The sequence below is a fragment of the Papio anubis genome, chromosome 3 (assembly GCF_008728515.1).
Source record: "Papio anubis isolate 15944 chromosome 3, Panubis1.0, whole genome shotgun sequence".
NCBI lineage: Eukaryota > Metazoa > Chordata > Mammalia > Primates > Cercopithecidae > Papio > Papio anubis.
In genome coordinates, this window is record NC_044978.1 from 82471560 (window position 1) to 82498966 (window position 27407).

A 27407-nucleotide genomic window follows, 5' to 3' on the forward strand; every position below is an offset into this window, starting at 1 on the left:
CTTTGAAAAAGGGAGCATTTAAGAAAAGCCTATCAATTACTAGCAAAATACTTAATGATAAAAGGCTGAATGCTTCTTTCTAAGATCAGAACCAGAGTGAATAAGAAAAGAAAAAGAAATCAAAGACATGAGAATTGCAAAGGATGAAACAAAGCCATCTTTATTCTCAGACAACGTGATTAAGTACATAGAAAATCCTAAGGAATCTACAAAACATTATTAGGACGAATAAGTGAGTTTAGAAAGGTTGCAATATGTAAAAATCATAGCTCACTGCAGCCTCAAACTCCAGGGCTCAAGAAAAACAAAAATAGTTAAATGAGACTTAATTAAACTGAAAAGCTCCTGCACAGGAAAAAAGATACTAAAGAGAGTAAAGAGACAACCTACAGAATGGGAGAAAATATTTGCAAACAATGCATATCACAAAGAGCTAAGATCCAGAATCTAGAAGGAATGCAAACAACTCAAGAAAGAAAGAAATAAAACCATTAAAAAGTGGACAAATGAAATGAACAGACATTCTTCGAAAGAGGACATACAAGTGGACAACAAATGTATGAAAAAAATGCTCATCAACCTTCATCATCAGAGAAATGCACATTAAATTCACAATGAGATACCATTTTACACCAATCAGTATGGCTTTTATTAAAAAGTCAAGAAACAACAGATGCTGGCAAGCCTGCCGAGAAATTGGAGCACTTATACGCTGTTGGTGGGAATGTAAATCAGTACCTCTATGGAAAATAGTATGGAGATTTCTCAAAGAACTAAAAGTAGAGCTACCCTTTGATCCAGCAATCCCATTACTGGGTATCTACCCAAGGAAAATAAGTCATTATATTACAAAGACATATGCACTCATGTTTTATCACAGCACTATTCACAATAGCAAAGTCATGGAAACCAACCTAATTGTCCACCAGTGCGTGATTGAATTAAAAATGTGATATATGTAAATCAAGGAATACTACTCATCCATAAAAAATGAATGAAATCATGTCTTCTACAGCAACATGGATGGAACTGAAAGTCATTATCCTACATTAAATGACTCAGAAACAAAAAGTAAAGAATACATGTTCTTACTTATACATGGGAGCTAAGCAGTGGGTGCACACAGACATACAAAATGGAATAATAGACATTGAAGACTCCAGATGGTAAGAGGGGGATAAGGGGTAAAATACCACTTGTTGGGTACAACATACATTATTTGGGTGTTGGATACACTAAAAGCCCAGATTTCACCACTATATAGTATATCCATGTAACACAACTGCACTTGTACCCTAATTCCATTAAAATAAAAAATTTAATTTAAAAAATGAATATAAATATTTAATATGAAATAATTTTATATTGTATTTTAATTTCATAAAAAGGTTTTGTAAAGGTGTTTATACTAGCAAACAGCCATATCTTCAAAATATGTACTAAAATGCTGGAAAAATATCTATTGGCAACCTCTTAGTGCAAATCACTTCACCAATTAACTAAAAAAAGGTCAATTTTTGAATTTTATTATTCTGCACATATTATTTTCAATTGCCCCTTGCAAGTGAATATCCCTTTTGATTCATTTAGTTGATGCCAGCATGTGAACATGTAATTAGATTACAGATACTTCAAGATTGAAAAACTAGGATTCTTCTGAAACAAAAAATATAAATCAATTGCAATTATGTTAATTATCAACAAACAGAAAATAAAAATGTCTAAATTTCATATTTCATAAAACAAATATTTATGATAAATTTAAAAACGTGCATGACTTGTAAACTGAAAATGACATGGTATTGATGATAGAATTTAAAGATATCTAAAGACAGGTTTTCATGGATTAGAAGACTCAATATTGTTAAGATGGAAGTTCTTTGCTAACTGACCTATAGATTCAATGTACTCTTAATCAAAACCCTATCAGACCTGTTAGAGAAATCGATAAGCTGATTCTAAAATGTATAGGGAAAGCCAAATGATAATTCTGAAATTTCACAACTTTTACTAGATTTTAAGACTTGCTGTGAAATCACAGTAATGTGACAAGAAGGTATTGCTAGACATCAATGGAATAGAATGCAGTCCAGAAACGGACACTTCTTTACTAGGTCAACTAATTTTTTATAAATGTGGCAAGATAATCCAATGAGATAATGAACAGATTTTACAACAAATAGTCCTGGAACAACTGGACATCAATGTGTAAAAAATAAATTTCAGGTTTTGTCTCACATCACAGACCAAAAAGGAACTTGAAACATATCATTGATTTAAGCATGAATTCTAAAAATACAAAGCTTTTAAAATAATATATAGAAGAAAATCTTCAGAAGAGACAAAATTTACATAAGTAGTGCAACATAAAGTATCAATTAAAAAAATGAAAGATTATATATTGGAGTCTTCCAAAGAAACCATTAAGATCATGATAAGCCACAGAGTAAAAAAATATATATTTTTGATGCCGGTATCTGACAAACAAGTTCGAACCAGAATATATAAAGAACTTGTAAAACTCGATAATAATAATTCAAGCAAAAATTTTTAAATGGGAAAGTGTTTGAACGGATAGCTCACAAAGGAAGATGCACAAATGACAAATGGCACATAAAAAGATGCCATCATCATTACTCATCAGGAAAATGACAAAAACACAATGAGACTAAAAGGAATGACAAAAGCAAGTATTGATGAAGATATGGAGCAATTGAAACTTTCTTAAATTGCTGATGGGATTGTAAAATGGCACAAATTATTTGGGAAATAGTTTTGTACTACTTTATAAAGTAAAGCATATACTTACCATACAGCCCAACAATTCCATTCTTAAATATTTACCCAAGAGAAATGGGTAAACCACACAGAATCTTGTACATGAATATGTTCAGAGAAGCTTAGTTCATAATAGCCAAAACCTAGAAATAATACAGGTGTCCATCACCAGGTGAAATGATTCACAAAGTATGGTACAATTCACAATTGTGGTACAAGGAGTACCATTGAATGGAATATTACTCAGCAATAAGAACAATCTATTGATATGTACAACACATGGATTACTCTCAAAATCATTGTGCTAAGTAAAAGTAGTCAAATTCAAAAAAGTATATACTTTATCACTCCATTGATACAAAATTCTAGAACAAGCAGATCTAATCTATAATGATAGGAAGCAAGCATATAGTTTTGGTTGCACCAGGACTTGGCTGGGGCATTAAGTAGTTAGTGGCCCAATGGAACGTCTGAGAGTGATAGAAATTTTCTATATTATGATTGTGATGGTGGGTACATAAGTGTATGAATACAATGAAACTAATCAAACTGTATGTTTAAAATAGGTGCATTTCATTGTACGTAAATTATACCACAGTAAAATTGACTTAAAATACATTTTAAGGAACCATATGCATATACTGAATGAATGCTTAACTAAAACATATGAGGAATAGGACGTGGTTACGTAAAGTAACCAGGTGCTTCTAGCCGTACCATCCTTATTCCTTTATATTCAATAAATTAAAATACAATACATTAAATTTTGCACTGTAGTTGTGCTAATTGAAAGTTTTCCAGTAATCCAAAAACTATTTTATAATATGGCCTTGTTTTGGAGCTACTTATATCACGAGGGTTTATAAATACTGTGTTACGGAAATGGAAGGCGTAGATTATTGAGTTACACTCATTTGCAGTGTAAATGTAAACTGAAATAAAGCTATAGTGTAGCTATGTAATCAAATATACTTGTATAAGTACATATACTTAAATAGAATGTGTGTGTGTGTGCTCTCAAAGATCGTATTCCAAATAAATAGAAAATTACTGACCCTGCAATAAAAAAATGGCCAAATAATATTTCAAAAGATGAATTGTGAGTTGATATTATTTTAAATCACCCAGTTCTTACACCAAATACTATGCTATATTTGGCTGACATACCCAAGAATTTTTAAAGGAAGCAACTTACATCAATCTTACGTCTAAATAATGTAAAAAGCTCCAGCATTTCATCTACATAGAGCAAGTCCTATCTATGTAAATTTTACATATCTCATTGGCTTTATCCTCTATCTTTTAATCTTTTGCTTAGTAAATACTTATGTTTGGTGTTTACTCTAGAAGAAAATGCAAAGAAACATCATAAAGAGATGGTTTTCCAACAGATGAATTAATTCCTTATCTTTAATCCAGATCTATAAAGGCACAATTAGCTAAGTGTGAAAGCTCAAAAAGAGACTTTTTTAGTACTTTTCTTCCAGATATATTCATATTCATTAATTCTTTTACTTTTCATTTACTGAGAGTATACAATATGGCAGGTACTGAGCATACGGTTTGTAATATAAAGATAAGGCAGGATTTTCTGTATCATGGAGCTCATAGGAGACAAATATTTAAAGAAAACAAATTCTGACTTTACTCTGGAATATCTCCAATTATTTTAATACTGATACAAAACTACTTGAAAAGTTTGCAGTAACTCATGTGTATACTCTTTCCTGGGTGATTTCATTCAAATTCAATAAAGATTCACTCATTTGAAGAGAACGAAAATTATCCATGGAAATGGTATGAATTACGTCATCATAAATGAGAAGCAGAAAGATTTATTTCATTCTCAAATTATCTTCTGATGCAACTCATCCATGAATGTGGAGACATTGTCTTGTAGATTTGGTTCAACATGTAGTTTACAAGCCATTTCTTAGCGTGTTATATTATGTCCTTTTCTACCCACTATAACTAGGAATACATGTCATGAATTAGATATCTGCTTTCTTATTTGCTCATTACTTCACAGTTTTGTCTTAACCACCTATAACTAACCTATCTTTTAAACAAATAAAGTAACAATTTAATAAAACACAGCAGCAACAAGAAAGCAACAATCTACTTTAGCAGCCAAGGAAACATCTGTACTGAAGACAGAAACATTAGTCTCTATTCATATGTAAAAATGGCTAAAATCAAACTCAGACATTAATAATTGATCCAGGATGTCTCAGAACTCCATGACCTATGGCTGTCAAAATTCACCGCTATAATAAAAAATAAAAACTGTGGTTGCATTGGTGCGGTGGGGGTGGGGGTGGGGATGCATTTCCAAGGCAATCTGGCAAATATAGGAAATGATTAAAAAGCTAAAACTGAAGACTTTGTATAAAAACTAAGCCAAACTATATCTTAATTTTTATATGCAATACAATTAAACAAATTGTTTTTTATCTAGAGTAGATTAAGAAACATTGATAGGCCGGGCGCGGTGGCTCAAGCCTGTAATCCCAGCACTTTGGGAAGCCGAGACGGGTGGATCACGAGGTCAGGAAATCGAGACCATCCCAGCTAACACGGTGAAACCCCGCCTCTACTAAAAAATACAAAAAACTAGCTGGGCGAGGTGGCGGGCGCCTGTAGTCCCAGCTACCGGGGAGGCTGAGGCGGGAGAATGGCGAAAACCGGGGAGGCGGAGCTTGCAGTGAGCTGAGATCCGGCCACTGCACTCCAGCCCGGGTGACAGAGCAACACTCTGTCTCAAAAAAAAAAGAAAAGAAAAGAAAAGAAACATTGATAATTGAAAGGAAATAAAATGCTTTTAGTACTTGGCTTGGAATTATGTCAAAAGAAGAAAATCTTCATTTTTAAAATAGACAGTGGTCATGAGGTACTTTGGCAAGTTAGTTGGATTATGAGGAATGCTTTCTCCTTTTGCATGTCACATGACAGAACCATTCTTAGACTCTTTACAGGATGAGGTTTTTGGACACATCTAAAGATATTTCAAAAGTGATCATTGTTTCAGTTGTTTTACAAACAGAGAAGCTACCAAAGCAATTTATTCTACTTTTAAAACAATCTGATTACATAATAAAAATATAATCTAACATCTGCACATTTAAAAATGCTAAATATTTGGTTTTGTTACCCCCTTGGGGGAGAAAAATTTCTGAAACTTTCTTTCCTGCTTACTTATCACCACCTTCTTTTTCCTTACCCCCAGCACACCATTCATTCTCTCACATGAAAGGGGATACCTTTGTCCAAATGCCTTAGTCCAAAATATAACAGGCATTTGGATCATAGAAGGTCAAAAGGAAAAGATAAAATTCCTTATTTTACAAATATTTTTTTCCAGAATCAATTTCCTACAAATTTAGAGGTTTGGGGGTTTTTTGTTTTTGTTTTGGTATAGGTAGCCTTACATTTTAATAGTTAACACTCACTGACAGTTTGTATATATAATGCATTTAAAAAATTTTTAACTTATAATAATTGGGTTAAATTTTACCACTCTAGGGAGTAAGTAATATTATTATCCCTTCTTACAAATGAGAAAATTGAGGCACAGAGAAACTGAGTTACTCAAGGTAAGTGCTTGAGTCAGAATTTAATCACTAATGTTATAACTCCAGAGTCAGTATGCTTCGTCAATATGCTTTTAACAACAGGAATTCTGAGAAATACAAGTTACAGGAGAAATGGATTGTCTCATCTGTGTGAGGTCCTAAGCAAAGCATTTTCCATTTGTTTGTTTGTTTGCTTGTTTGGGCAAAAAACAGAAACCCACCCAAGCCATGTCATCTAAAAAGAATTATTCCAGGCTACCACAGGCTCTCTCAGAGGCATAAGAACACAAGTTAACCTGAACTGAAGTTGAAAAACTGTTAGAAACAAAAGCTCTTTTCTTTGATTTTCAGGAAAATGTAGTCAATCCATCCATGGCTCCTCATTACAGATAGAATTTATGTTCCCATGTTGCCCAGCCTGGTCTCCAACGCTCGGGCTAAAGCAATTCGCCCAAATCGGCCTTTCCAAAGTGCTGAGATTACAGGCTGAGTTATCCTGCCTGGCCACCATTCACTCCTTACCTAGTAAACTATATCTCACATCTATAACCACAAGGAGGTGATGATATTCCTATTTTACAGATGATGAAATTGAGGCTCAGAGAGATTAAACTATTTTCACAAAGCCACAAAGCCCTAAGTAGTGGCTCCCAACATTTGAGAGTACCTCACCCTATTTAAAACACACATTGTTGGGCCCCATCCCCATAGTTTCTAATTCTGTAAGGCTTTGGTGGGGTCTGCGAATTTGAGTTTCTAGCCACTTCCCAGGTGAATTGCAAATGGTTTTAACAAAATGCTGAGGGCCTGGAAGAGGAAGAATATCTTCCTTCAAAATTAGGAAAGGGAAAATACTCTTTACGGAAGAGATGATATTTGAGCTGGACCACTGAAAGATGATTAAACATTCACATGGCAGAAGAATGAGACAGGCCAATAGGAGTAGACGCGGAGGTACAACAACTCAATGTACATCATTTGGAAATTGACTAGAAAAAGACATAAAGGAACTTTATCTGATGATGGTATTAATCTATACATTTCTTTGCTTGAGATAGGAAGGCAGAAGAAAATGGTAGATAAAGATAAAAATAAAATGGGGGCCAAGGAGGGGGATGTTGAGTGAATTCATACCTGTTAAAATTCAAATTGCCATGTGAATGGCCAAGTTTACTTATAATAACAGTATCTTTCATTTCTGAGTTTCTCTAAACATTATTACCTGGTACTCACTACAATAAACTTCCATTTTTATATGTGTTTATATTGTCTTTATGAAATTTATTGAAATTTTCATACTTACTTCAGTACCCCTCTTTATACTCATTTAATCTTCACTTATTTTGTAGAATGAATCTCAGAAATACTCCTTACTTACTTGTTGTATTATATATACACTGATCTATAGTACATAAATTAATTTTCACATTTCTTTGATACTAGCACTTTAAAAAAAGTGAATCTGTATTGGTTGTTAAAAACTGATGATTATTAGTAGAGACAGAAAAACTTCAAGAGATGTCACAATCTAATATGTGGTCTTTGTCATTGTTTTAGTGCAGTATAAATATATTGCACAATACAAAACCCAGCTGCTTGTCTTTCCTGTGCAATGAAGTATAATTTGGGAAGGAAGCCGGATATCTGGTTATTAGTATATATCCATGCTCTGGTTCCACTCTCTCAAATAATGTATTTGTCTGACAGATGTTGCATAATCTTCTCCATACCATTACCACATCTAACACAAAAGAAGGTCATTGTCAGTATTTTAGTGGAGCCATTACATTTGTCTTGAATATTCTCTTACATCATCATAGTCTTACTTGATATAAAAGTTGAGACATTTCTCAGTCTAGAAAAATGTTTCCAGGCTACAGTTTCTCTGATTGAAGGAGAAGAGAAACACTAGAGTTTCCAATAGTCATACCTACTGCTTACTGAGTAAATAAATATCAGTGTGACTTCAAGGAAGTCACCGACTCTCCATACACCTCAGTTTCTCTATCTATAAGGGATAAGTATAGAAAGATGAGGATAGAAATAGTATCCACATTATTTAGTTATTATGACTATAAAATCAGTTCAGATATGTAAAGCATAGACTAGTAACTGGCTCTCAGCCTAAGATCTTTTTTTCTTCACTTGTTAAAAAAAACTATTGTCATAAAAAAGGTTTCAATAGATATATTTAGTGTATTGTTTTCTAAAATCAGAAAAAAAAAAAAAAAAGTTGCTAAGCACTGTAGTGCCCCAATCTGGGTGTGGTTTTACAAGGTTAAGAAGCAACTTGAACTTGTACAGAATTTGTTTGTTTCCATTTTGGTTTACCTGCCTTCTGGGCATATAGGATTTAAGAGAGGTTTTTTTAAAAAAAAGTCCCTGGAGTTTACAGTCTCCCAGGAGAAAATAAAGGAGTTTTACATGAAGAATTGGGAACACAGTTTTGGAAGTAAAATTATTTATCTTGTGAACTCAGACCAATAATGTTAAAGCAATTACACTCCGGATGTCTAGGAATTCTTTCTACTTGATGCTTTATTTTTTATCTTGTGATTTCTTCTCTCTTCCAGACTTATAGAACCTTAAATTAAGTACATAAAGATGGCCAAGGAATGATTTTCTTTGACCAAAAGCAAGATAATTTTGTTAAAATGTGCTTATTGATGGTAGCAAAACTATTCTGTATGATACTATCACGGCGTATACACAACATTATGTAATTATCAAAACTAGCAGAATTTTATAGCACAAAAAGTGGATCTTAATGTATGCAAATAAAAAATTATTTAGGAAGTCATGAGATTCTAGGAAAATATTCTAACTGTAGGAAAAAAAAAAAAACCCTCACTAGATTACAAATATATCGAAGAAAAAAATAACTCATTGAAAGGGATTGGGAAAAGGTACATACCTAGGTAATTTGAGGAATGTGTACAATCTGTGAAACTTAAGGCAAAACAAACTGAACCTGAATGCTGTATTCTAATTGTTAAGTTGTTTTCCATTTGGGTATGGGTTAATAATATTGAGACTACTATACGTGTGTCCTGGAAGTGAGCAATTAATAAATGGATGGCGAGTGGTGATGGCCAGTTTTCTCACTGTTGGAGTGGTGACTTACAGATAAGCAAGGGGAAGAGGCTTGAGTAATGTGGGTTAGAATTGCAGATGTCAATAAGAAGTTATGTTTATCATAATATAGATAATATAATTACACATAGAAATGTTTATTTGTATGTATATATATAGACCAGTTAATGCACACATATTTTTTGCCCTTTCAGACCCTGCTTTCTAATACTATTTTCCAATAAAAAGAACCAGGACTCTTTGGCTAAATGGTTGATTCTAGGAGTGGGGGAGGAAATGCATAAGATAAGCCTGAAACATCTTGTGGTGCCGGAAAGTAAGGATGGACTTCATAAAATTAAAAAAAAAAAAAAAAACTTACATTGATGGAGGCATAGGAGTTAAGTGAAAGATATTCCAATGGCCAAAACTGCAATAATTTGAGCAACATGAAGTAGTACTGTATTATTGCCCCAAATATGAAACAAATATTCATGACTCCATGTTTATATAAATAAGTGATTGAATAAATAAGTATATGAGAGATAATGGAAATTCACCCATGTAGAAAAGATACTCCACCCTTAAGGAGTGACGAATATAACTCTCACTCCTTTAGTGTGGGCTGTGCATAGAGACTTCCTTCCAAAGAATACAGTGTAAGAGGAAGAAAAAAAGAGTAACTTTATAGTGGAAGAGCTAGACCTACACTACCTCAGCCAGGTGGTGAATGTTAAAAATAATGATGATAAGTCAAGTTGATAGCATATACTCTTATGTGTTGAGGGTAGCATTTTACTTCTATTGTATTTCTCCCCAAAACACATAGCCACTGTGTAATCATGGGAAAAAACATCAGACAAATTCCAATATGAGAACATTCTATGAAATACCTGACTAGAACTCCTCAAAACTGTCAAGATCATTCAAACCAAGGAAAGTCTGAGAAACTGTCACAGCCAGGAAGAGTCTAAAGGGACAGGACAAAGGTAATGTGGTATCCTGGGTGGAATCCTGGAATACAAAAAGGACAGTATGCAAAAACTAAGCAAATTTGCATAAACTATGGACTTTAGTGAATAATGTGTCAGTATTCCTTTATTATTGTTGCAAATGTACCATACTCATCTAAATAATACTAATAATAGGAAAAATTTTGTCTGGGGTATATGGTTATTCTCTATATTATCTTCTCAATATTTTTGCATATCAAAATCATTTTTAAAAGTCTACTTTAAAGAATATGGTCACTGGTATCAGCAAATATGAGAAGATACAGAGTTTTTTTATGTCTGGTTTTTTTTTTTTTTTTTTTGGAACTGATTTAGTGGCAGAATACATCCCAGAATAGTGAATTACAGCAGTTTGGCAGTGACTGATCCATTAACATGATTTCTAAAACATCTCAACCATTTTAGTTACTTCGCACACATATGGGAAAGGGAGGCAAGTAATACAGCCTTTATGTGCTGCTCTCCGCAATGGTGTGATACATGTAGAGTACAGGAATAACAAGCAGCATTTCTGATCAGTGCTATGGTCTAGGAATTAAGAGCTAACATTTCTTGACTTAAAGGAGAATAAGTTCTTCTTTTATCAGTTTCCTGCTAGTTATTTTTAATTCTAGTTATTCATTTTAATTCTAGTTATCAACTAGAATCCCAAACTATTAACATCACTTAATGTTGTTTCAACTAAGCTGTCTTCATACCAGGTTGCCTCTGAGTCCAAGGGTAGTATTATTGAAATTAACACAAGAAATAGTCAAAATGAATAGTACTTTAATATATAACACTTAAATTCTAGCATCTACAGATTTACCATGAAGCTAACAAGCCTTAAATTATAGGACCTCTCACTAGCAATGACCCTATTCAAGTTTTTGTGCTTAATTTTATGTCTTTAATTTCATGCTTTTTTTTTTCCTAAAAAAAGGCTTCTGAAATTCTATGAGCTCCAGGACATATGATGCCCTGCAACATACCTGCTAGTCATATAACCGAATTAAGGAATAAAATAGATATTTAAAACCCACAAATAAAGTCCTAGTTTAATCCAATAATTGTAACATGTACCATCAAAGTAATTCTACCCTTGTAGTAGAATTGAAACAATTGGCACAATTGAGTAATTTTTCCGTATTCTGTTTCCTCTATACATTCACCTAAGGAAGGAACAAAAGAACAGTAACATGATCAAATGTAAGGGAGCCATAAATAGGCTTTTATGAAGTCGATTATCAGCTACCACATATTTATAATTATATGTAATTAAACATAACACTTGAGTACTATTAAGTCATAATAATGTAAGAGAATTCTTTATCAACATTATTTCTTTTTTCTTTCCAAAGTTTCTTTTAGATTCAAAGGGCACATGTGCATATTTGTTACATGGGTATTTCATGTTATGGGGGCGCGGGGTACAGATTATTTCATCCCTCAGGTAATAACTATAGTACCTAATAGGTAGGTTTTTGATCCTCACCTTCTTCCCACCCTCTACTCTCAAGTAGGCCCTGGTGTTTGGAGTTTATTGTTTTTCTTTGTGTCTATGTGTACCCAATGTTTAGCTCCCACTTATAAGTGAGAACATGTGGCATTTGGTTTTCTGTTCTTGCATTAATTCACTTAGGTTAATGGCCTCCAGCTCCATTCATGTTGCTGCAAAAACAACAACAAAAACAACAACCAAAAACAAAAACAAAAAACAAAAACATGATTTCATGGGTTTTTTTGTTTTGTTTTGTTTTGTTTTTTTATGGCTGTGCAACCTAGATTATACTAGTTCCATTGAATCCTTTGGTGTTTAACACTGTTTTTAGAAAATGATTCCCGTACCTTATGGGAAAAATGAAAAAAAAAAAGTTTATCTTCGAATCCCTTCCAGGCATAATATTCTATCTTGTCATAAAATACAAAAAGGCAAAAGGTTGCTTTCATTAAAAATCCTTCCCATTTCTCAAGGTCTATTCCATTAATTGCTTATTCTGCATCATACACTGCACCAGATGCTATGGAAACAAAGATGACCAAAGCATCCCTGACCTAAAATGCATCACAATCTGGTGGATGAAGCAGATGTGATAATCAACTATAAAACAATGTAGAAACAGTGGAAACACAGGATCCTCTCATGAAACAGGAGACCCATATGACTTAGTTGGTTTGTAGTAGCCACAGGAAGACTTACTGGGTTTGAGAACCACTAAGAAAAGCAGGGGAATTTTGAGCAAAATCATCCTATAGCCAGTTTGGAGCTGCTGACCATAAATGTTGGTGTAGATATTGTTGAGAGTTGGCCTGGAAAGTTAGACAAGAACAAGATTATGGAAAAACTTACATATACAGAATATCAAGGAGTGGGATTCTATCCTATAGATTAGGAGATGATAGATATCAAGCAATTTAAAAAGGGGAATAACATGTCCACACCTGCATTATGACTAGATCAATCTCATGAGTGAATGTCACAGATCAATGAGTCAAATATTAGATGCAAGAACGTCATTGAGGAGACTGTAATCCGACAAGGCACTGGTAATAAGGTTGATGGGAAGAGAAGGAAGTTAAGAAATATTGCAAAATAAATTAATTAGTTTAATGCAGGGGGCAAGAAGAAGGGAATCTTAAAGATAATTCCAAGACTTTAAGGTCATTTAACTAAGTCAACGATTATGCCACCAAAAAACACTGAGCAAGAAGCTAGTTGAAAGTGAGCAGTTCTGTTATGTGTTCAGCCTTGTTTTGTTGTTGCTTTCCATTTAAGTGGAATTGTTGTCAACAGTCAAACAGTCAGATGAGGCTGTTATCAGCAACCTGGTTATCATGTCTTCTCTGATTACCTTAATAAGATGAAAGTTCTGAGAGAGTACAGAGAGTCCCTCCACAACACTAATAAAAGATATATCTGTTGTAACACAAATCTAATTCTACCTTATAATTCAGTTCTTGCATGTGTTTTCTATACATGCTCTGCCAAAAGCTCTCTCAATGGAGAAAATATGACTCATATGGTACTCCTAAAAGAGCCTAGCATGTGTCCTATACATAAAAGATGTAAAAGTACCAGGCACATAATGGTTGCTTGAGTGAATAAGTGAAGAAAGTATTTACTGAGTTAATGTGAATTATAAATTTAGAATATTCGAGTTGAACAAGTATTGCTATTTGTATCTGTATTTGTATTTGAAAATAGATACCATTCTATATTACTATTTGACTTTTATTTTTTATTTCTTTATTTTTTTTTTATTTCCATAGGTTTTTGGGAAACAGGTGGTATTTGATTACATGAATAAGTTCCTTAGTGGTGATTTGTGAGCTTTTGGTGCACCCATCACATGAGCAGTATACACTGAACCCAATTTGTAGCCTTTTATCCCCCACCCCCTTCCCATCCTTTCCCCCCAAGTCCCCAAAGTCCATTGTATCATTCTTATGCCTTTGCATCCCCATAGCTTAGCTCCCACTTATGAATGAGAACATACAATGTTGGTTTTCCATTTCTGAGTTACTTCACTTAGAATAAGAGTCTCCAATTCCATCTAGGTTGATGTGAATGCCATTAATTCATTCTTTTTTATGGCTCAGTGGTATTCCATTGTGTGTGTGTGTGTGTGTGTGTATGTGTGTGTCTGTATCACAGTTTCTTTATCCACTCATTGATTGATGGGCATTTGGGCTGGTTCCATATTTTTCAATTGCAAATTGTGCTGCTATAACATGCGTGTGCAAGTATCTTTTTCGTATAATGACTTCTTTACCTCTGGGTAGATACCTAGCAGTGGGGTTGCTGGATCAAATGGTAGTTTTAAGAAATGAGATAGACAGCAACACAATAATAGTGGGGGACTTCAATAATTGACTGACAGCACTAGACAGGTCATCAAGACAGAAAGTCAACAAAGAAACAATGGATTTAAACCATACACTGGAACAAATGGACTTAACAGATATTTACAGAATATTCTACCCAACAAACACAGAACATACATTCTATTCATCAGTGCATGGAACTTTCTCCAAGATAGACTGTATGATAGGCCATAAAACAAGTCTCAATAATTTAGAAAACTGAAATTATATTAAGTACTCTCTCAGACCACAGTAGAATAAAATGGGAAATCAACTCCAAAAGGAAACTTCAAAGAGAAAAGTTCATAGCCTTAAATGCCTTCATCGAAAAGTCTCAAAGAGCACAAATACACAATCTAAGGTCACACATCAAGGAACTAGAGAAACAAGAACAAACCAAACCCAAACCCAGCCGAAGAAAGGAAATAATCAAGATTAGAGCAGAACTAAATGAAATTGAAACAACAACAACAAAAATACAAGAGATAAATGAAACAAAAAGCCAGTTCTTTGAAAAGATAAATGAAATTGATAGACCATTACCAAAATTAACCAAGAAAAGAAGAGAGAAGATCCAAATAAGCTCTGTAGAATGTATATGACAGCTATAAACATCACACTAATGAAACAGAAGGAATTACAATTGACTTTTTTAATGTGCTAGTATAGCCTATCTATGTTAATAATAGCTGTTATTTTTCTTTTTTCCCTTAAGTTCATTTTAGCATAACTAAAAGGCTCACAAAATGAGAGAATACAGTTGGTATTTAATATTCATATATTTAATACTGATATAGAGTATTCACTTTTCCATTAGTTTTTACAGCTCTATCTCTTGGCAACATTGCTGGCAATATTTTATTACTACCATCATTACCAAGCAGTCAATAAGCTCACCGTCCAATGTGCATAGAAGGGAATAACATAGCACCAGCCTTTGAGAAAAACAGGCTTTATTGTAAGTCAACGGGCAAGGAGATGGGAAGAAATGCTCAAATCTGTCTCCCTAAGCTGGGGTTTGGGTCAAGTTTTATAAACATAGGGTAATGAAGTGTGATCCGATTGGATTTTGCAATGAGGTGATGCTGAAAGGCATATTCTGACTGGGTCTTGCTATGGGGTGATGCCAGGGCTCAATCTGACTAAATCCTGAATCCTGCCACATGATATCTGCTTCTTAATTCAGCCCCAGCTCCTCAATCCAAGCACTTACATTCCACCTGTGGTTGCTCATTTGGTTCATCTGGGCAGATTCAGGTTACATGACCTTTAACTGGGAAATCCATGGCAACTGAAAAACAACTTACAACTTTGTTCATAAAACTTGAACCACCATCCTAGCCAACATGGTGAAACCCCGTCTCTACTAAAAATACAAAAATTAGCTGGGCATGGTGGCACATGCCTGTAATCCCAGCTACTTGAGGCAGGAGAATCGCTTGAACCCAAGAATCGGAGGTTGCAGTGAGTTGAGATCGTGCTACTGCACTGTAGCCTGGTGACAGTTAGACTATGTCTAAAACCAAAAAACAAAAACAAACAAACAAAAATAACTTGTACCAGATTGGTCTGGTGTGGTTACTCCATGATTATATCCCAGTAGTGTATTCCTTTTTTTTTTTTTTTTTTTTGAGACGGAGTCTCGCTCTGTCGCCCGGGCTGGAGTGCAGTGGCCGGATCTCGGCTCACTGCAAGCTCCGCCTCCCGGGTTTACGCCATTCTCCTGCCTCAGCCTCCCGTGTAGCTGGGACTACAGGCGCCCGCCACCTCGCCCGGCTAGTTTTTTGTATTTTTTAGTAGAGACGGGGTTTCACCGTGTTAGCCAGGATGGTCTTGATCTCCTGACCTCGTGATCCGCCCATCTCGGCCTCCCAAAGTGCTGGGATTACAGGCTTGAGCCACCGCGCCTGGCCCCCAGTAGTGTATTCTATGGGACCATTCTCTTGGAAAACTAAAATGGTAAGGTCCTGATATTAAAAGCCATATTTTAAAAGTTTGGGTCACTTTGTTCAAATATATGTTATCTCCTAGATGGCTGGAATCAAGTTTAAAGAATGCAAAAATAAGCACTTTTATGGGGATATTTTAATTATTATTATTATTAAATAATCTAACTTTGTTCTAATTTAAATGTTGTTGAAGTCTCTAGGAAAAATGTATGTCTATCTTGCAAGCTGGACTTTACAGACCGCCCTTTAAAGAGAAATAAACAAACACTATTGGGATTTAATTTGGAGATGTAGCTTAATTGATCACACATGTAGGAAAACTACTAATTGGAGACATAAGTATGATGCCATTTTAATAACTTGCTAGTTCAGCTAGTGGTTGTCAGGCTATTACTAAGCCAATTGAGCTTTTTGGTTCGTTACTTAATACCAACTACTGAACCTGTGGTTTTAATAAAGTTCAATTTATTTTTAAAAGACAATCCAATCCATCTCCATGTGTGTTTCTCTTAAAGATTAATTTAGGTGACTCATAATACATTTTTTTGAAGATGAGAGGAATGAAAAAACAAGCTCCAACTGAATTTCTGTTTTGGAGCTGGGTGAAAATGGAGCAAATTGTGACTTACTTAACATTACTGCAGCTTTTTTTCTCCCATAATATTCCAACCAAAACATTGGTACAGGAAAAAACACATGTACAACAATTTTGCAAGAAATAAACTTACTCTGTTTGTGCTCCTCTGTAGAATGTGTATGCCAGCTATGAACATCATACTGATTCCACTATAAGTTCCAATGTAAGTCCAATGTAAGTGCCACTTCTTCTGCGACTCCTTCATAACTTCCAGATTCCTGCAGTCCACTTTGATTTCCCCTCATTATGTATATATCCCTTTAGCAAACCACTTATTATACATACATTTTCTGTCAGGTACTGTAATAGGCTCTGGATATACCAAAATTAAGGCCCAATTGCGAGCTCACTAAGATCAGAGAAGGACAGAGATAAGAAAATTGAGAAATAAATACACTGATGTTATTACTATTAAAAAAAGTTTGTTGTGTTTGTACGTGAGGGGTGTGTGTGGGTGAAGGTAAGAGGAGAATTACTTATAAAAGTTCTCTGAGACGTTACAAATTAGCTGAGGTAGGGGTTAAATACTTGCCTGGGATAGATTATCACTACATTTTTTAATAGTTTGCAACTGATTAAACAACAAAAATATATTACACATTTTGATAGTGATTATTAATTATAACAATATTTTGGTAGAAATAGACCTTTTAATGAGACTTTGTGTTCAATAAGTTCATGTATCTACACATAAATTTTTCTAGCATGAGACATTTGTCAGTATCAATTCTATTCCTATTTTTCATTTTTATACAATTCAGTCAACATGTGGTCATATAAATAAGTGGAAATGGAAAATTTTCTTAATAGTAATATTGCTCAAATCTTTGAACTCCTTCTGAGCTTCTGCATCATCTGCCAAAATTACCTACCAATCTATCTTACAAATAATTCGTAATGACCTATCAACTGTAACTCAATTATTCCCTGAAATTCTTTAAAAGCAAAGATCGGAGGCCGGGCACGGTGGCTCAAGCCTGTAATCCCAGCACTTTGGGAGGCCGAGATGGGCGGATCACGAGGTCAGGAGATCAAGACCATCCTGGCTAACACAGTGAAACCCCGTCTCTACTAAAAAATACAAAAAACTAGCCGGGCGAGGTGGCGGGCGCCTGTAGTTCCAGCTGCTCGGGAGGCTGAGGCAGGAGAATGGCGTAAACCCAGGAGGCGGAGCTTGCAGTGAGCTGAGATCCGGCCACTGCACTCCAGCCTGGGCGACAGAACGAAACTCTGTCTAAAAAAAAAAAAAAAAAGCAAAGATCGGGGAACCGCCTAATTTAAAAAAGGCATTTAAAACAATTTACTTCCTGTCCCTAGAGTGTTAGGAAACAATGTTTCATGAATATTTTCATATTTCTGCACAGAAAGAGTTTTTTTAACAAAAGCTACCACTATCAGCAACCTTGATAAAGAATGAATGACAAACATGCCTCGAGAGTTAAAGATACAGACCTCCAGAGAGATTAGTAACATTTCCCTTGGAGACATCTGTTTACATACAAGGAATTGTAAACTTAGGGACTCTCAGCTCTTCTCCTTGGAGAGGATTTATCTTATAGAGCAAAGCTCTCTATCTCTATCTCTATCCCCATAGGAGAGGAGGATTAACTGTGCTTGCTGCTCTATATAAGTTTCTAGACATATAATTTCAAGGTTTCCTTATATATTAGTCTTTTCTCACACTGCTAATAAAGATATACCTGAGACTGAGTAATTTATAAAGGAAAGAGGTTTAATTGACTCACAGTTCCAGGTGGTTGGGGAGGCTTTAAAATCATGGTGGAAGATGAAGGGGAAGCAAGACATGTCTTACACGGTGGCAGGCAAGAAAGAATGTGTGCCCAGCAAAGGGAGAAATCCTTTACAAAAGCCATCAGAACTCATGAGAACTAACACTACTGCAAGAATGGGATGGGAGAAACCACCTGCATGATTTAATTATCTTTACCTGGTCCCTCCCATAACACATGGGGTTTATGGGAACTACAATTCAAGATAAGATTTGGGTGGGGACACAGCCAAACCACATCATTCTGCCCCTGGCTCCCCCCAAATCTCTTGTTCTCACAGTTGAAAACACAATCATGCACTTTCAACAATCCCCCAAAATTTTAACTCATCCCAGCATTAATTAAAAGTCCAAGTCCAAAGTCTCATGTGAGATTAGGCAAGTCCCTTCCACCTATGAGCCTGTGAAATCAAAAGCAAGTCAGCTGCTTCCTAGATACAATGTGGGTACAGGCATTATTGGCCAAAACAAAGGGGCTAGAGGTCTCATGCAAGCCCAAAATCCAACAGGGGAGTCACTGAACCTTAAAAATTCCAAAATGATCTCCTTTGACTTCATGTCTCACATCCAGGTCATGCTGATGCAAGAGGTGGGCTCCCATGGTCTTGAGAAGCTCTACTCCTGTGGCTTTGCAGGGTACAACCCCACTCCCAGCTATATCACAAGCTAGTGTTGAATGTTTATAGCTTTTCCAGGTACACGGTGCAAGCTGTTGGTGGATATACCATTCTGGAATCTGAAGGGCAATGGCCCTCTTCTCACAGCTCCACTAGGCAGTGCCCCAGTGGGGGCTCTATGTGGAAACTCCAACCCCACATTTCCCTTCTGCACTTTCCTAGCAGAGGTTCTCCATGAGGACTCTGCTCCTGCAGCAAACTTCTGCCTGGACATCCAGGCATTTCCATAAATCCTCTGAAATCCAGGCAGAGGTTCCCAAACGTCAATTCTTGACTTCTGTGCACTCACAGGCTCAACACCATGTGGAAGCTGCCAAGGCTTGAGGCTTGCACCCTCTGAAGCCTGAGATTTGGGTGGGAATACAGCCAAACCATGTTACTCTCATATAGTACAAAGTCCACTATATGCTCGGGTAATATCTACAGTCATCATGTCTCCCCAGGGGAAACTGAAGCAAGATATTTGGTAAGTAAGCAAAAGTCTGTCTCTAGTCCTGAGGTCTCAAAATTAAGGGTGTTTGTGAGTGTGTGTGTGTGCGCACATGTGTGTACATGCATGCACATGAATATAGAGTATATAAAACCATGCAAGGGGGAAACATCTCAGACACTTAACAGTTTCAGGTCAAACATAGATTAATTCACTTTCTCAAGTCTGATATTACTAACTGTCCCTGCTTTGAATCCCTGAAGGTTTTGACACTGCATAACATAGGAAGGACAGGCGTATCTCTCTTTTGTAAAGGAAAAAAAGACTATTGTAAAAGTAGAGGTGGGAAAGAAATACCTATAACTGTCTTATAGACAGATCAATTGTAACATGTGGTTTTGTATCCTTTGGAAGGTCTTTGCATATACCAACTGGCACATTATACGACAAGTAAAATAGAGCTGGTGAAAAAAGCAAGTTGTAGAAATAATTGAGGATGATTCTTTACATTGCAAAATTAAATATTACATTTTTATAGTTTCATGTATCTGTGGTTAATTGATTAAGAAAATTTAGGGAGTAATAAAGAAAAATACAAGCCAGTGAATTTTTTAGGGAAAATGGGGACATGGTTATGGAAAGCTAAATAGGAGGCTTCAAAGATACTGGTGGATGTTGTATTTTCTAATTGTTTATTTCAATATTTTCTGTAAACTATGCAGATGTTACTTTAAATTTTGTATATTAAGTGTTTCATAATTTTTGTCTCAATGTTTAAAGATAACCATCAATGTCACAGCTGAGTGATTGAGATGCACTCAGTAACACCATGAATGCCTATATTATATAAAGCATAGTAAATGAAAATTTTATATTCATTCATTCTTCAAGTATTTTCAGATCAGCTCTGTCATTGTTCTTGGTGCTTCTAAAATAGTTAATAAGACAGGATGGAATGAAGGAGTATAGTTTAAAGACTATTGTAATAATCCAAGTGAAAGATGATGGTGGCTTTGACAGGGTGGTAGCAGTGGTGATGATAAGTCATCAGGTACTAGCAATATTGTGAATGCAGAACCAACAGAATTTCTTGATAGTTTAGATATGAGGTGTAAAAAATATTTAGTATGAATCCAAGGGTTTGACCTAAGCAACTGGAAAAATTGAGTTTCCATACATTTGATAGGAATGAGAATGTGGATAAAACAGGTTTGATGGGGGAGAAAAGTTGATATCTGTATTAGATATAAAGTAGTACTGAATGTATAGGGCTGGAGTTCAAGAGAGAACTATTTAAACACCAGGTGCACTGCTTACCAATTCTGCCAATTAAAAGCATCTTATTCTAGCTTAAAATTTTCATTTGGGTTCTTTTGTTATCCAGACAACTCATTTTAACTATACCAAAAGTTGCATTTTGACTCAGAACTATATATTTTTTAAAAGTTTTTTTAAATGACAAGGTCTATGACTTCCTAAACATATAGCTTCAGTACAAATACATGTGTATGTGTGTGCAAGTGTGTCTATATGTGTGTGTATTTTTAATAAACTATAGTCCTAATATGATTTCGTCATTGATTTCCAACAGTCTTCACTGGGAAATGTTGAATCATTGGCTAGTAATAGCTAAGGAACATGCCTTTGTCACCTTCTAATGCTGTGTTGTCTTTCTACTGATTTCTGTTGTGAACCATAACATTTTGGTCTGAAATTGATATTTCCTTCACTCATGATTTTTAATACTAATTGCAAAGATGTTTTGGTCTCTGTGTGTAACCAGAGACTCAAGTGTCGGGCTTCAAACAGAGAACCAATTGTTTGTCTGGGTCTAGTAATCTCTATTCTTAACAACAGGTCCTTTTATTAGTATTCCGTTTCCTATGTAAACAGTCTGTACAATAGCAGTTGCAACTCTCTCAGTTTTGAATACTCTCTCATATTCACCCTAGATCTCAGCCCTGTCTCTAAATAGTGCAACAACAATAGGAAACATATTACAGGTATTTTAGGGTTTTTAAAAAATAAAACATAGTAGATTCCACATAGCTAAAATACTAACTGGAAAAAGTCTCCCCTTTTGTGCAAAAGTTATGATTGCTATTTTACTTTATATATAACATTAGAAAATATGTTGTTGCCTATAGAACTCCAAATTTTACTAGTTGATTATATTATATCCTATTTTATAAATACTAAAACAATAATTTTGTGAAGTTAACTCAAGTCTAAGGTATACTTTTTAACTTTGCACATTTGGAAATTTGATTATCAGTTAACACAGATGTCAGATTTATATTATTGGGATAGGTAAACTTAGACCATCAACTTTTTATTTTATATAAAAATATAAATTTTAAAATGATGAAACTATAATGTTCATTTGACTCTTTATACTCTTATCTGTAGAAAATTTATATAGAAAGACACATTTCTATCAAAATAGTTCTTAATGAGTAGGGTAATATTGTTTTGAGTGATTGGTTTTAATACCTACGGCTATCAAATTACATTTGAGAAATGAATTAGAATTAGGAAAACTTTGCCCTATATTATACCTAGCTCTTGAAAAAGTTTTAATCTTTGGCTCTTTTATCCAGTCCTCATACAGACCACCACTCATCTTAGTATATATCATTACATCAGATGTGTAATAGCAGTATTTATTTATATCAATTATACTAATGTAATATATATTCATTATCACATTTCTTACTCTTTATTCTATATATTATACTGTATTAAGCATGAGAGATATGAATTGGAAAAGAAATTAGCCATGAGTGACATCAGCAAGAAGGTGGAATATCAAGTATCTTCTCCAACCACAATGGAATAAAACTAGAAATCAATAGCAATAGGAACTCAGAAAACTGCCCAAATACTTGGAAATTAAATCACATGTTCCTGAATGTTCAACAGGTCAATGAAGAAAAGTTTAAAAAGGTTAAAATTTTTCTAAAACAAACAAAAAGGGAAATACAGCATACCAAAATCTATGGGATACAGAAAAAGCAGTACTAAGAGGGAATTTTATAGCAATAAATACCTACACCAAAAAAGTAGAAATATTTCAAATAAACAGCCTAACAATGCATCTCAAGAAGTTGGAAAAACAAGAAGCAACCAAATCCAAAATTAGCGGAAGGAAAAAATATATACATATCAGAGCAGAACTAAACAAAACAAAGGCCGAAAAATAAGGCAAAAGATCAGGGAAGCAAAAAAGTAATCTCTCTTGAAAAAGTAAACAAAATTAACAAACTGTTAGGTATTCTAAAAATAAAAGAGAGAAGAACCAAATAAATAAAATCATAACAAAAAAACACATTATAACTGATATCACAGAAATATAAAGAACCACTAGAGACCATTTTGAACAACTATACACCAACAAATTAAAAAGTTTACAGGATATGAATAAATTCCTGGATGCACATAATCTACCAAGATTGAACCAGGAAGAAACAGAAAATCTGAACAGACCAATAATGAGTAAAACTATTGAATCTGTAAGAAAAAAATCTTCCAAGAAAGAAAAACCCAAGATTGAATGGTTTTACTGCTGAATTCTACCACACTTTTAAAAAATTAACACCAATTCTTCTCAAACTATTCTAAAATATAAGGAGGAAGAAGTTATTCTCAATTCATTCTATGAAGCAATCATTACCCTGATACCAAAACAAGACGGCAGCCAAAAAAGAAAACTATGGCCATTATTCCTGATGAACACAGTTGCAAAATTTCTCAACAAAATAATAGAAAGTTAAATCTAACAACATATCCAAAAGATAATACACAATGATCATGTGGAAATTATCCTAGGATGCAAGAGTGATTCAACATACAGAAATAAATAAATGTGATACATCGCATCAACAGAATGAAGAATAAAAGCCATATATATGATTATCTCAAAAGATGCAAAAAAGGCATTTGTTCAAAATCAAAATCCCTTCTCAACAAATTAGATATAGAGGGAACATCCCTCAATACAGTAAATGTTATATATGAGAAACCCACAGCTAACATCATACTGAATGAAGAAAAGCTGAAAGCCTTTTCTCTAAGAAATAAACAAGACAAGGATGTTCATTTTCACCTCTCTTATTCAGCATAGTACTAAAAGTCCTAACCAGAGCAACCAGGCAAGGAAAAGGAAGAAGGGATACATTGGTTAATTGGTATAAAAATACAGTTATATAGAAGAAATAAGTTCAAGAATTCAATAGCAGATAAATTATACTTAACAATAACTGATTATTTTAAAAGAGAAAAGAATTGTAATGTTCTTAATACAAAGAAAAAAAATAAATGTTTGAGGTGATAGATATCCCAATTGCCCTGACTTTGTCATTATACATTGTATACATGTATTAAAATATTACATGTACCCCCAAAATATGTACACTTATAATTAATAAATTACAAAAGACATGACAAACATATAAAGAGTGTCCAAATTGGAAAAAAAGAAAGAAAGTCAAATTGTTTCTTCGTAGATGGCATAATCTTATAAATAATACATCCTCAGGACTCCACAAAAAAACTCTTAGAACTAATGAACAAATTCAGTAAATTTGCAGGGTACAAAATCAACTAACAAAAACCAGTAGCATTTCTATGCACAAATAACAAACTAGCTGGAAAAAAATTTCCCATTTATAATAACTACAAATAAAATAAAATAACCAGGAATAAAATAAACCAAGGAGGTGAAAAATCTTTACAACAAAAATTATAAAACATTGATAAAAGAAATTAAAGAGGACATCAAAAAATGGAAAGACATACTATGTTCATGGATCGGAAGAATTAATATTGTAACAATGGTAACAATTACCCTACTACCCAAAACAATCTACAGATTTAACACAATTCCTATCAAAATACTAAATAACATTTTTTACAGAAATAGAAAAAATAATCCTAAAATTTGTGTGGAACCACAAAAGCTCAAACAGCAAAAGGAATCCTGAGCAAAAAGACCAAAGCTGGAGGCGTCACACAACCTGGCATTAAAAAAATACATCAAAGTTATAGTAACAAGAGCAATATGATATTGACATAAATACGGACACATAGACCAATAGAACATAAAAGAGAACCCAGAAAGAAATTCAGGTATTTAAAACCAACTGATTTCTGACAAAGATAACAAGAACATACATTGGGGAATGGACACCATCTTCAATAAATAGTGCTGAGCAAACTTGATATTCATATGCAAAAGAAGAGAACTAGACCCATATCACATACAAACAACTCAAAATGAATAAAGACTAAAACATAAGATCTGAAACTATAAAACAACTGAAATAAAACATAGGGACAACACTTCAGGACGTTGGTTTGGGCAAAGATTTTAGAGGTAATACTTCAAAAGCACAGGCAACAAAATAAAAATAGACGAATGGTACTATATCAAACCACAATGCTTCTGCACAGCATAGGAAACAGAGTGAAGAGACAATCTACAGAGAGAAAATATTTACAAAGTATTCATCCAACAAAGGACTAGTATCTAGGATTTACAAGGAACTCAAACTACTCAACAACAAGAAAAAAAATCAATTAAAAATAGGCAAAGGATGTAATAGATAATTTGTTAAAAGAAGACATACAAATGACCAATGGGATTAATGCTCAACAATAATCATCAGGAAAATGCAAATCAAAGTTAAATAAGATAGCATCTTACCCTAGTTAGAATGGTTATAATAAAAAAGACAAAAAAAAAAGAAAAGAAAAAAAAAAGAAATGCTGGTGAGGATGCAGAGAAAAGAAAAAAACTCTTATTTGCTGTTTATGGGAATATAAATCAGTATAGTTGTTATGGAAAACAGTATGGAGGTTTCTCAAAAAACTAAAAATTGAACTCGCACATGATCTAGCAATCCGTACTGGGTATTTATCCAACAGAAAGGAAATCAGTACGTTGAAGAGAAACTTGCACCCCTATATTTATTGTAGCTCTATAACAGTAGTCAATATATGGAATCAATCTAAATGCCCATCAATGGATAAATGAATTTTTTAAAATGCTACATACACACACACACACACACACACACACACACACACACACACACAATGGAATGCTACTCAGCCATTAAAAAAAAGAAAAAAAAATGAAATCCTGCCATTCACAGCAACATGGATAAGCCTGGAGGACATTATGTGAAGTGAAATAAACCAGTCACAGAAATATAAATACCACCTGTTCTTACTCATATAGAGGGGCTAAAATAATACTGAATTCACAGAAGTGGTTAGTAGATGCTGGGAAGAATGGGGAGAAAGTAGACATTGGTTAACAAATACAAACTTACAGCTAACCAAGAGGAATAACTTCTAGTGTTCTATAGCACTGTAGGGTTACAAATAATTTAGTGTATATTCTCAAAAAGCTAGAAAAGAGGATTTTCAATGTTCATAACACAAAGAAATAATAGATATTCAAGGTAATGGATATGCTAATTACTCTAATTTGATTATACATTGTAAATATGTATTGAAATATCACTCTATCTCCCATAAAATATATATAATTATTATATCAACTAAAAAAGAAATTAATAATAAAGGTATTTGAAATACTGATTTATATCCACCATCGTTGGATATAAATCAATATTTCAAATACATAATCTTGCCCTATATTTATTTTATATAAGAATATTAACTAAGAGCAGCAAAACATTTGAAAATATTTTTATTTCATTATTATCCTCTTGTTTTATTTGAAGGTATGTTCTATCTACTGATAGGATTGTGCAATGAGAAAAGCATGGAAAACACTGGCTTTGGGAAGCCATTGAAAGGCTTTCAACAGAACTATTGCATGGCCATACTTTCAGTTAGAAATCTGGGAATGGGATATGTGGAAGATAAAGAAAAATAAAGAATAAAATACAGGCAAAAAGTTGAGGTTAGAGGCTGTTGTAGGAGCTCAGCCAAGAGATGATTAGAACCTGTAGTATATAATTAGTCTTAAGAATGAAGGCAATTAGACTCTTTTGTGAACAATTTGAGCCACAAAATTAATAAATTGGAAGACTGATGGGGCTTGAGGCTACTGCAGTGCTGCGACTAAGGTGAAATCAAGAAGGACTGCCAGTTCTCTGGATTTGGGGAGAGTGTGGTGTGCATCCCAATGAGCTTTATCAAGATGTGACCAACTCCTCAAACTCCCTCGAGAGTTCAGCAACACATTATGTACACTGCTAATCTTTTCTGTCTTACATAGAGTTTAATTATATTACTAATTATAAAGATATAATCTCTGACTTTCAATTCAATTGATATTAATATACAGTTATTGAATATCTGTTTATCAAGTCAGTATTGAAGCTTCAGAAACATATTCCATTTGTGGCTCCTTTTATTAAATGTTGTGATATGAATGCTGAGATGTTTATTATGCATATTTATATTATATATCCATTCATATTTTCACTCATCAATCATTCTTTTTTAGACCAACACATAATAAAGGACAAAATGGAAATTAAAGACTGAAGTCATCAAAATTTCTACACAATACCTGCAGTGTTCTTGCATTTTGCAATGCTGCCATTTTTCTCTTGTGAGCTCTTTTCTCAGAGCTTCTCTCTGAAAATGGACAAAGCTACAATTGTTAAT